Source organism: Nothobranchius furzeri, chromosome 12, assembly GCF_043380555.1.
Source record: "Nothobranchius furzeri strain GRZ-AD chromosome 12, NfurGRZ-RIMD1, whole genome shotgun sequence".
NCBI classification, from domain to species: Eukaryota; Metazoa; Chordata; class Actinopteri; order Cyprinodontiformes; family Nothobranchiidae; genus Nothobranchius; species Nothobranchius furzeri.
The window spans coordinates 39,955,376-39,968,554 of NC_091752.1; positions in this window are offsets into that span (position 1 = coordinate 39,955,376).

The following is a 13,179-nucleotide window of genomic DNA, read 5'->3' on the forward strand; positions in this document are numbered from 1 at the left end:
CTAAAAGCTGTTCTCACACAGCAGTTTTGTGCTTCTTAATTAGTGCTTGTGCTGCCGGTCTTCATTAGAACCAGGTAAACACCTGCTTATCTGACAGCTACACTAAAAACATCTCTGAATGCTTTCAGCATGATATCACATGTTCTCGTCTTTGACAAACTCCCATCCATGCATTTTTAAAGACATTGTTTTTGAGAGGAAACAGAATCTCTGGTTGTCTTAGAAGGTTTTAATCACCATGAAAAAGCATCATCCCTTTGCTGTCTTTCTAAACGCTGCTGTCCAAGTCACTTAAGTGGAATTGATGCAGAGGAAGTAAACACTTCTGTCACGATGGTCCGATCTTAGCCTAAATGAAAACTAAGGCTCTCGGGGTGAAGGCCAGGAATCTGCTTCAACACACAGCCTCATTAACCAGCAGCTATCCTGCCCTATTAGCTGTAATGGAAAGGCTCCCTAAAGGTGGTAGACCTGCTATTTTCTAGTCCCATAGACAAAAGGAGACTATTTTCACACTTACTGCTCCCATGAGGGCTCCCTGGCCTGGTTAGGTGGCTCAGATGGAGACCACAGGCCACTATTAGAGTTCTTTAATGGAAACTAGTTATGGTGGCAGGCAGTCTGAGAGAGCTCGCCATTTCCCCAAACAACCAAAGAGAAAACAAGTCTGCTTTGCTGTCACTAAGATAAGAATAAAAATCTAACAGCTTTCAGGGCCCTACAGAGGAATCTGCTACTGAACTCCCACGATGTGTTTACCTTCCGCAAGCAGGCAGCATGCTTTCCGGAGGCGGTTACAGTATGTAGTTCGTGTTTGTTTAAATCAAAGGATTTCATCTGCAAAATGCAGGCGTTGACAAGTTTAGACCTTCAGGGACGGAGTCAACAGAGGCCCTGAAGAACAAAAATACACAGTAAACACAGTCACTTGTAAAAGCGGCTTCTACCTTGAACAGACAAGAGGATCTTAAAGAGATGCTTGACTTTGCTTCTTCTCTCACACTCTCAGAATAAAACCAACACACACACATAATGTTCTGTTTGCACACTGACCGTCTGTGTGATGTGTTTATGTAATGTATACGGCAAAAAACTCAAGAAAATGTAGGTGGAGACTATTTTCAATGAATAATTTAATTCAGGGGTGCTCGTTACATTAGTGTGGATGGATTGTCTTTTGTTGACATAAGTTTTATGTCAACAAAAGGCGAGAGCTGTCCATCCTTTCCAAGATGGCACAGCTAAAAGACTTTTGCAAACACCGAAGGCTTTAAACTGTTATGTCTCGACACCAACTTAACAAGAAAAGTTTGAAACTTTGAGTTTGGTTGACTTTTGTTACTTTTCAGTGATTTTACAGGTAAAACTTAAATGAGAATATGATTTAAAAAAATTTCAAAAAAGTTCATTAAATTTTGTAATCCATCTTAGACTGAGAGACCATGTAAAGCAGGGGAACTCAAATAAAAGTCTCGAAAGATCACATTAAACATTTTCGATGACTCAAAGGTCCATTTGTCAAACAACGCACCTTAATACAATTAGCTTGAACACAACTACCCTGCTCAAATTTAAACAGCAACAAGCATACAATGCAATTTACATTTGGTAATGAATTCAAATGAATACTTAAATAAATCTAAAAATAAAACCCCTGTAATAAATTCATCCACAGCTAAGGAATGAATGCATTTATTATTCTGTCACAAAGCTGTTTAGTCAGACCACCATTCGGTATTTCTGTGTGTCTTGCTGCTGTAGAGTCTGAGAGAGGGGTCCATCACTTTCTATCACTTCGGTCATACATTCTTTTAGAAGTTCTGCATCAGAGAAAGGCTTCTAGTGTTCGCTTAAAATCCACAAATCTCTGAGGGAGCATCCTGTTGCTTTTTGTTGTTTGATGAGTAATGGATGCAGGGTACTAGCCAGAAGGTGGGTGTCCCACAGGACATAGGAGTTACGTTTTCTTCACTAGTGACTAGCTGCAGGTCAAATGAGGTGTTTTATTATTGACAATGTTAAAATAAAGTGGGAAGTTTATCCTTTTTTCTGCCTCTTGATCAGCTGATCTGTGGGTCTGACATGACGGCTGTGCGCGGTGTTTCGTTACTGAGCTCTATCGTGTCTTATTGTGACTAAAATGGGAGAATCACAGGAAACAGTTGATGGGAATTTGTTGAAACTAAATCACAGGAGATGCTTGAAAGTCTGTGTGTTCATCATGTATTAATACACGAACGACACCTGGGGTCATTTGCATTAAAGAGCTATTAACGCACATACTTTACTGTCGCCCAGAATATTTTAATGTGGATGTTTTCCTGCTCAACATCAGACTCAAACCCAAACTAGGCCTGTATAACCAATGTTACGTCTTCCTTACAAACACATCTTTATCCCTGCTCCAGCCACTGCGTACAAAGTTTGACAGAAATGGGCACCTGTGCTCTAGCCCTGCCATTAATCTGCGTATTTCCACTTGAACATGTTTGCCTTATGAATTGTGCAATAATCTGATTTTTATTTTACTTCCATGCAAATTCTAGATTAGACATTACAGAAAACAGGAAGGTCTGCCATCAAATTTTAAAGCAGTCCCTCATTAATTAGGCTGTCATTTTAGGAAATCTCAGATTTTTCAAGATATTTGTCTTCAAAATCCTTGTGCTGCGTCTCATGAGGTATGTAGAGGGGGTAAATATGTTGCTTTTAAGCTTAATATATTACTTTTACTTATGACCAATAAGATGTGATATTCTATATAAATAAAGAGTATCACTCTGATTGGTCTTTGAATGTTTAATCAGAAGAATTAGGATTCTTTGCTTTTTCAGGGATCAAACACATTTCGTATCAATGCAGATGAAGTCAACTTTATAAAAAGTAAGAAATTTATGTACCAAACAAATTAAAAACAAGACAAGTTATAAATAAGACGAATGTGATGGATGAATATAAGTGGATGGAACGTGATGTATGATGATTGAATGGTGTGTGTGTGTGTGTTCATCAGAACCTTGTATCTAGAAGCAGTGGCGGTTCGACATGGAATTACTCCCCGGACGAGGCCCCCTTTGAGCGCCCCCCCACCACCACCACCACCACACCACCCCACCTGCACGAACACACGCATGTTTTCTACAAACAGGAATGTTTTATTAGAACGACTATTGAACATTCATTTTTCTAAGTTGCACATATTTACATTAATTACTATGAAGTTGTCAGAATGTAAAGCACTATACATTATAAACTGTATCAAAATATATAGAATCAATTATACAAAAACAAACAATAACTAAATATTAAGAATATATGAACATAATATATAATAAATATTCTAAATTGCAAAAATATTTCACACGTAACAAACTAAAGATAATCACTACAGCATTGCACTTAGAACAGAAAACACAAACTAAAATTAAAACCTAACCTTGATGCAAAGTCATCAATAATGTCATCATATGAAATCTGCTCCCCTACTGAGTGATTGATACTAATCAGAGCCAGGTTAGTGAGCCGCCCCTGAAACATAGATGACCTCAGGTATGACTTGATCAAGTTTTGAAAAGCTCCTCTCAGCTTGAGCCACAGTGACTGGCAGAGCAGTCCAAAAGTTGGGGTAGATCTCCAATAGATCTTTATCATGATCCATAATATTTTAGAATTGCCCCTGAAATTGTAATTTAAACTGACATAAAAAAAACTGTAACTACCAAAACTGCCAACTTTTACAGAACAAATCATGTAAAAAATAATCAGTGCAGCCATCTGCAATAAATAAACAGGATAGTTAGAGGTGACTGGGGAGTTTTCTTCTGCTTGTAGAGTTGTTTTATTTATTATTATGTGAACATGATCAACATGTTTGTTGTTGTTCAGGCAGGCCACAGGCTGCAGTGAGCATTTAACAAATCCTAGTTTGAATCAGTAAAAAAAACGAAGGAATTTTTTTGAACCATTTGAATATTCGTTTCAATATTTCAGCCCTATTAGCTCTGTTAGCAATTAGTTGACTGAATTTAACCGTTAAAATCCCAGTTAACTGGTTCAAAAAATTGAAAACATGCGTCATGAGAGCGTACAAACCTTTATCTTTCTCCTCTTTTTTTCTTTTTATTCCTGAATCAGGCACCTGGTGGTTTTAGCCTTTTTATGTTCATCTCTTCTATTTGGCTCTTGACTCAATAAGTTTCCTTTAGTCAGGACTAAACAATTTGACCTTGATGGGGGGTGACCACAAAATCGTTTTGTTTTTCCTTATTTTATTCGGCCATTTCACACAATTCAGATAAATCTGAAAGAATGTTAGGCCTGTGTTTATGATATTATGAATGAAATGTGCGTTAAATGGAAGAACAAGATGTGATTGACTTTAGCCATGTTAATACAGATGATTCAGCCCCTACCCGCTCATTTCATTTGGGAAGACCCAGATGTGAATTCCCCCGCCGCGCCCCTTCCCTTCCCATGGACGTAATTTTCACTTTAGAAGTGGGGGGGACACGGGTGTGTGTGTGTGTGTGTGTGTGGGGGGGGGGGGGGGTATATCTTTACAGTATGCTCTAATGGGAAACAGGCTTCAACACAAACAGTTGTTTTCCACTTGGTCCTAGAGCTCAACCAGTGTCAATTTAATATAGCGTAATATTGTTTTTGGATGGTAAAAAGTGCAGGGGTCAAAACTTGACTTTGGAAAAAGTGGGGGGGGGGACATGTCCCCCCTGACCCCCCCCCCCCCCCAAAAAAATTACATCCATGTCCCTTCCTCTTCTTCATACACACACGGTGCACCCACCTGAACCCTCAGTCAACAGGAGCGCCTGCAGCTGCAGGGGGCGCCAACTTGCTGTTTCCAATCCAGACACTGTGATATATGACAGATAATAGAAAACCTCGGTGCGGTGCAGATTTATTTATTTTTTATTTTTTACTCAGCGCTTGTGCGCCCCTTTTGTGTCATGAAAAAAATACTGCCCCGGGCAACTGCCCTGTCTGCCCGTGCCTAAAACTGCTACTGTCTAGAAGAAACTTGAGTTCTAGGTGTGAAAAGAATTTGGTCTGCATTAAACTATAAGTGATTGTTTATAAAACGGCATCAGACGCAATTCATGTCAAGCCTACGTACCCGTTCCTGGAGACCCCGTTTGGATCCAAGATGTCAAGGAGTCAGTGACTCCAAATGCACGTGGCTCGTAGGAAAACCTTGAATGCAACCAAGTCAGTCCTAGGATGTCTCCCAAGTCACAACAGATAGATGAAATCGTTTGCGTCTAGAACAGTTGTTCCTGAATAGCTGAAGGAACCGTTTTGCTGTGTCAGCTGTAGCGTTCAACAGGTTTTGACAGCTTGTCAAGAGATGCGGTGGTCAGAGAGTTTCCTCCGGTGGCCAGTCCGGAGTTCTGCTCAAAAACTAACTGGATCACTCCGCAAGTGAGTCTGTTTTAATATTCCCATATTATGATTACATGGTCAATCAGGAAAAAAGAGGTTAAGAGGTGTTAACAAACAAACCCCAGAACACACGCCTTTTCCATATACAAGAATGTTCTAGTTCTGTGGATAAAGAATCTTTATGTGCAGTGATGTTAACGTTAATTTATATCTAATGAACATTGTGTATGAGTGTAGATAATGATTCACTTGTTAAACCAAACATTTCCGATCAGAACCTCAAAATGTTTCATTGTAATATTAAAATTCATTTCAACTTCATTGAATTAGGCACAGATTATTCAAACATTAATATTATTATTCATATAACATTTGTTCATTCAACCATATTATTATTTAATGATTATTTAACTTATGAGTTGTACAAGTTCATTTTTCTAGAGAGTGTACAATCCTGCAATCTTAACAAAAGAAAGCTTTGTTTGGGAACATAGGCTGACATCTTGTTCCCCTGAAATGTCAACAAGGACTGCAGGATCTGCTGGCTTGTTGGAAGACAGAATATAAAATCCACTTTAGAGAGTGGAATAATACCTGCAGATGACCGGACATTGTGTAAGTCAATATGTAGGTGAAAACTGACCGTTTCTGGACGTTACAGGTAGTTTCCCCGGAGCACTACTCAGAGTGACTGGTGCAGCTCCACCCGACCACTGTTCCCAAGGGCATGGTTCGGTATTTTCCCTCTACTTTCCCCCCTAAATTTAGTGCCTGCTTCAATGACATACCTGGCAAGGCTGAGTCGAGCCAAAGCCATTGCAATGCAAAAACCACCTGATGTGTGTGTTCTTCAGCAGAGAATCTCCAGAGTGGGGGGTGCACTAGTGAGCTATATGATGAACCTGATCATTGGCAATCATCAGATGGTCCAGTTCGACAGCCAGGCCACAGACATGTCCCAGTCCTCCTGATGGCTGTGTGTCACCAAAGCTGCTTTCATCTTCTTCGTCTTCTTTGCTGCAGATCTTGGGTCAGGTCATGAAGTAGGTGGGATTTTCATGAGTGGACGCGGAATTTCATTGAGTCCATATGTCTTATTTCTGGGTGGATAAAATGTCTCCTAAGGAGCATCAGTAATTTTTTTTTTCATAGATGGACCTATCAGTGCTCTGAGTGGTTTAAACACAACCTTAAATACAACCTTTAAAGTAAAGATGTTGAGAAAATTGTGGCGGTCAGAGTTGGTGACGACTTCTAACTGCTACAGATGTTTGGCTCAATGTCAGTGTGGTGGCCATGTAGGTATAGAGGAATGAGTACTTCCTGAGTTTTACACTGACATGCATCTATTGAATATAATGTTAATGCTAATCACAATGCATTTATTAACTAATGGTTGAGAAGTGTGAGAGCAGACGAATGAACATCTTGGTACAATTTCTTGTTTATCAAATGCAGTACTGTTAGGTTAAGAGTGCTTGTGTCTTCAAATGCTGATGGTGTTTATAGAGAGCCTAAATCTCCTTCCTTTCCAGTCGGCTCATGGGACAAAAAAATGAATGCAAGTCAACAGGGCTAAAAGAGCTATTTTCTAATCCGCTTTGCCTTACGCCCTGGATCGCACATATGTTGTGCTGCAATTTAAATGAAAAGTAATGGTGGGTGTTTCGACCACACCAGTCACGTACTTTGAGATTTATCAGCTTGTAAAAGTTTGTAAACAGCATGACGACGCACCAGACATCGGCACGTCGCATATGTGACATCACCACATAATCTCTTCTCCCCTAACGTAGCTGCTACTTACCACATGACCAGATTCATGGTGGTTCCTTCCTCCTGTGGGAAGGTTGCTGAGCTTACAACCCTTTTCCCTCAGTTTTCTCGGTGTCTGGTTCGATGACATTACTTTCGTGAAGCGCATTTGCATTCCTGGACTTATTTTCACACAAAACCTAAAATATCGTTCCCCGGTTCAAAAGTAAGCGCGTTCTTGATATAAAAACATTCTTTAAAATTCACAGACATCATATGTAAAATCCATGGCACAAAACAAACGGAATTAGAAAGTAGTGTATTTAGCCCCATTGGCTTGAATTCATTTTTTCGTTCTTTTGGGGACCCATGATGCGGAAGTGACTTAGGCTCCCTGTAGGATTGTTGTGCCACCTTTGCAACCAACCTGACAGGAGCTTATAAAGTGTGCGCCATAATAATTAGCCTAAATTGGCTGTTTCAATGATAGAATATGATTCCAGATAGTTATCCAGTAGGACCATCAAGGCTAATGATAATGTTTCCTTTGTAGCTCTGAAACTCAATAGCTCTGCTCTTTATGAGAGTCACATTTCCCTTGAGAGTTTTAGAAATAACAGTCATTTTAATCCAACTGTGAAGAGTTCCTGAGCCAACACAACACCACGAGAAGGACATTGATTATTTTTACCTTCCTTGTTTTCAACAGCATCTCATGAACTTGTTTTTCTTACAAATTACATTTTAATTGAGTGGAGTGAACAACACAAAGCACTTTAATGAATAACACAAGTAACATGTTTACAGTTGTCCCCTTTAAAAATCCATAGAAAATTATTAGGTGAACACTTGATTACAGTTTTGTAATCAGGGTCTTGTAAAGAGGCACTTGTTGTGAGATCAAGTGTTTCCATTTGAGCTGCTTTTAAACTGATGTCTTGAGGAAAACAGTTCTGCTAAGTTGACACATGCAAACACATAATATCTAAACCACCCACCCACACAAACAACACATGCACACACAACCTCTCTGGTTCATAATAGTGCATTAGGGAGAAATAAACCTATAAATTTGTTGGAATGAAGAAACAGCCTCAGCGGGCATTGGAGACAGACACACTCTCTGGGTTCATAACTGTGTTTCAGTAGCTCTTGGACAGACTGGTTATTTTTTTGTTTGTTCAAAGATTACTTGTGCTTCAAAGTGTGAGTTTCAATAAATTTCAAGTGTGTGAATACGGCAATGGAATAGGACTTTCAGTTGGCCTCAAAGAGATTCTGGCAAACTATCTGAGGACTCACGCGTGGGAAGCAGTGCCTCGCCAACACCTTTTACAGAAGGGACTGGATCCTGCTGACCTCAGCTGAGGATAAAGTCTGGTTGGAGAAGAAGTACTTGAGGATTTTCACACCCCAGCTGGAATTTCTGCTATAACGGAAGCAAGGGTCTGGGTATTCTGAGAGGGTTAAACCAATTGGTGGTCACTCTTTGAAACAGACAGTCTTGCATGTACTGAGAAATCGCACAACTGCCTGAAAATGGAAAAAAAGATTACAGTTGATAGCAAACTCTTAGTTTTAGAAGGAGTAATAGAGGGTTTGTTGAATATTTGCACCAACCTATTCAGAAATTATAAAGTGTAAATGAATGAATGATAGCTCAACTAGTGAGGTGGTGAACTTCTGTAGGGACAAGCATTTAAATCCCTATGGACTGGATGTAGATGATGGTAGAGGGACCAAAATGCAGGACACGGACAGTCATGGATAGGCATAGAGTAACAAACTTAACTCATATTTTACTACATTTGCAGTAGTCTCTAGTAAGAATGGATGCCTTGTAAGTCACTCTATGGGGCAGAAAAGTTCAGGTGCGCCTGTTTGAGGACATAGAAGTCAGCTGGAGGAGAAAGTGTCAGCAGACAGCAGGATTTGAAGTCCTGTCTATTTGGACATCTGCTGTGAGATTACCGCATGTCCATAAGGGGCTTCCGTACTGAGCAGGAGTACTGAGAGGCGGGGCTTAGACCGGAGATTTGTTCTGTGCATTTTAACGATTTTAACTAGTAAATTGAAGCAATAGACAACTAACGTGATGTGCTGCTGAGTTTCATGACATCTCACCTCTGATTGGCTGGCAACAATGCAACTCTACCACTGACTCTGTTTGCTCAGCAACGTTGATGTTTTTTCTCCACAAATAGTCTGGTGGAGTTCTGCCATGTGGTGGAGTTGCTAATGCTAACGTTTTGCTTCTACTAGTCAAGACATTGTCAGCTCTTTCCTGGATGCTAAATCAACTGTTAAGCTCACTAAATCACGAGCTAAGATGGGTGAGTCCATGAATGACAGTGTGATGTCGATCTGTCAGGCTTTTCTGAACCAAAAACTTTTCCGTCCATTTTCTATCAGAAGTTAATGCAGGAGATAAGGTAGAAGACTATTTTCATGTTCAACCTGCATATTAACCTCAGAGTGGCTGATCATTTTCAGTAATAATGAGTATAAAATGGTTTCTCCGTGAACCTTCTCTTTGAGAAAACTAATAAAAAATAATTCAGTTTAAGTATAATCTTGTTTATGAGTGAGGGAAAGATGGATTGAGAGATCGACAGATAAATTGGTGCGGGCATTGTACCGGTCTTTTGTGGTTAAGATTTACTGGTTTACCGGTCCATCTACGTTCCAACCCTCACCTATGGTCACAAGCGTTGGGTAGTGAACGAAAGAATGAGATGGCAGATACAAGGGGCCGAAATGAGTTTTCTCCACGGGGTGGCTGGGCTGAGAATGAAAGCTGGGCTTCTCTTCTTAGGCTGCTGTCCCTGCGACTTGATCCCGGATAAGCAGAACAGGATGGATGGAATAATTCAAAGACAAGATAGTCAATGTAGTGGCAAGAATCTTAGAATAGTTTCTCAAAACTGGGAAGTATTAGGACAGAATAAAGGTAAACATACTTAAGGCAGGTGTCCTGAACCCCACGGACTCGACCACACTGACCTGGTTCTGCATTAGGAGCAGGTGCTGTCTAACAATGTCAGTACTGAATCACATTAGTTCATTCTGGGTGCTTGACTTTACCAGGGCTGCACTAATGTCACCAGTTCAGCGCTAAATGTTTAATAGCATTATGGTGGAGAGCAGGGGTAAACAACTCTTCGCCGAGGGCCTGTATTCAGCATGTTTTTGTTGTCTCCCTGCTCCAACACAGTTGATTCACTTGTTCAGTATGTCATGGAGCTCTGCAGAAACATGTTCATCATTTAATCACACTGACACTCTTTCCTATTACTAATTAAAGGTGTGGTTCACTAATAAACCATTTTTAAATGTTTTTTTTCTGATAATAATCAGTCACTATCCCAGTTTTTCATGCAGGCTGAACATGAAAATCGGTCTTTGTCAGACACTTGACCCGTCTGTCACCCCCCCCCCCCCCCCCCCCAAACGCCATCTTGGGTGCATGACTCGTGTTGCAAGGGGGAAGCCACAGCTGAAGTTGAAGCAGCACAAGAGTCAAAAGAATGGATAAAACAACAAGGACAAACACATCCCTTACAGATATGAATTTATGAAGGTTAGGGATCGGTATTTTCAGAAATTGTCTACTATCAGCAATGTAGATCCCTACGACCTCAAAGAAAACAAATAGAGCTCAGCTCGTTTCATTAATGCACAAAATATATCACTTGCACTATTTCAGCACATTTATAAGAAAGTAAAGGTAAAAAGTAGCCGCCCCAAAACATTACTCCACTTACACAGACGCTGCGCCAGGTTTTCATTTTTGGATGGGCCTTAATTATACAAGTTAATACCGTATCTGAATAAACTAGCAGGTACAGAAACATTACCTATAGTCAGTGTCACGTTGTGGAGGGAAGGTGAGGGAGGAAGAGTGGATCCTTCAGGCAGGTAAATCAACCCAGGCCAGACAGCAGCAGACATTTGGTTCCTTTTAATGGTCAGGAGTGCAGACACGACAGGGTAGACAGATGTGAACATAAATTGACATGTAACGAGTACGAACCGACAAAACCACAAGCAACACACAAGGCTTATATACACACTGGGATGGGTAATCAGGTAACAAGAGGCAGGTGGACACAATTAAGGAAAAACTCAAGGCACAGGGGAGCAATAATGTGACAGTCAGAAGTTATGCTAGATATTTTTGCTTTTAAAAATAATACCTAAACTAAATGAATTACACAAAAAGGAGGGAAGACATGAAGGGAAACAGGAGACAAGGACACAGAACGTGACTGAAGCAGATTTCAGCACTTTTCGTCGAGAGGAGCCAGTTGAGGTGGCTCGGGCATCTGGTCAGGATGCCTCTTGGATGCCTCCCTGGTGAGGTTTTCCCAGCAAGTCCAACCGTGAGGAGACCTAAAGCAAGATTTAGGACATGCTGGCCAGGGAACGTCTGTAGCTGGCCCAAGTGGCTGGAGAGAGGGAAGTCTGGGCCTCGGGGCTAAGGCTGCTGCCCCTACGACCTGATTCCAGATAAGCAGAAGAAAATGGATGGAGTAAGACTTTGTTTACATGATGTTTCTTATTCTAGTCCTTGGGAACCGCTGTCCTGTTATTATTCCAGTTTAACTCCAGCGAAATGAAGAAACATCTAAATGTTGCAGAACAGAGCATCCCAGAGACAGGTTTTACATTTAAATAATAGCTCAATATTTTTAAATGGAATTAAAGTCATTTATTTAGGAAATTATATATATTTTTAAAACATCTCACATTCTGCTTGATTTACACATTACTTGGTAACTACAAAATAATTAAACAAACTAAATCCTAGAAGCTGGTTACGCATGATTAGAAGTGGAGATTGTATTGATTCTTGCTCGACGGATGTTTTAAGTAGTTAAAATAAAGCAGTGACTGTTATGCTAAGGTACTCTGGGTGTTTCTCAATGTCAAGAGGCCTAGCCTTGTGAGGCGATATCTTGAAAGGCCAGGCGCCTTGCGTGTGAGGACACTGTCCTTCCTTGGTCAAAGAAAACTGTTAAATGGAACAGACTTGCATCTCGCGATGCATCCGCATTTCATTGTTTTGAGTTCTTCAACCAGTTGTTTTGAATTGGTACAGTGAGGTTCTGATAGTCCCAGTAGAAGCTGGATGATCTCCACCAGGGCTTTGGATAGGGTTCAAACGATGGATCAGGGATGCATTAGAAATAAGGAAGCAGGAACAGTGGAACATGAACAGAGATGAGGGGGGCCTATCAGTTGTCTCGCACCTGAGATTTCCTTCTCCAAAGAGCAGCCAGCGGGGGTGGGTGTGACCGACCCAGCAGATCTGACATATCAGGGTTGGTCACGCCCACCAGAAGAACAACTGATAAAGAAGCATCACACAAACATCTGTGACACTTAAGACCGCAGTCGCTGGTCGAAACATGTCAAGGTAGTCATAACATAACCTTTCATGTCTGAATCAATAAAGAACCTCATTAAGTATTTAGGAAGAGGACGTAATGAACATGAAGTGTTTCAAAATTCACCCGAGTGAGAGCTGAATTGTACAGAGGAGCGGAGCATGCGCACAATTGTGTTCACAGACATGTAGTTCAAAACAGGTAAGATAAAAAAAATCCAAGGCAAAAATAAGATTAAACAATTAAACAAAAATACAAAGAACTGTCCTCATTTACAATATGTACAAGCAATCAGAAGTTTACGCGTGTTGGTGTGCAGCTTCTCACATTCAACTGCACATACCCAAGTTTCTAATTAAAATCATGTTGTACAAACACACAACAGATCTACAAGTTTGTGCATTTGAAACAGATTGGCCTTCATAATCCAGACCTTTAAAGCTTAAGCATACGAGATAGGAGATTTGTGATGTTAGCAACCTATTTTTTTCTTTTGTTTTATTGGGGGGACCACGCATATGTCGGTATCAGTTTTTATCGGAGTCAAAAACGTTAGACAATATAGAGCATCCCTAGTGATTAGGATCCCCTCCAAACACCTTTTTGAACATCTTTACAATTAACTTTCAGGCACTGG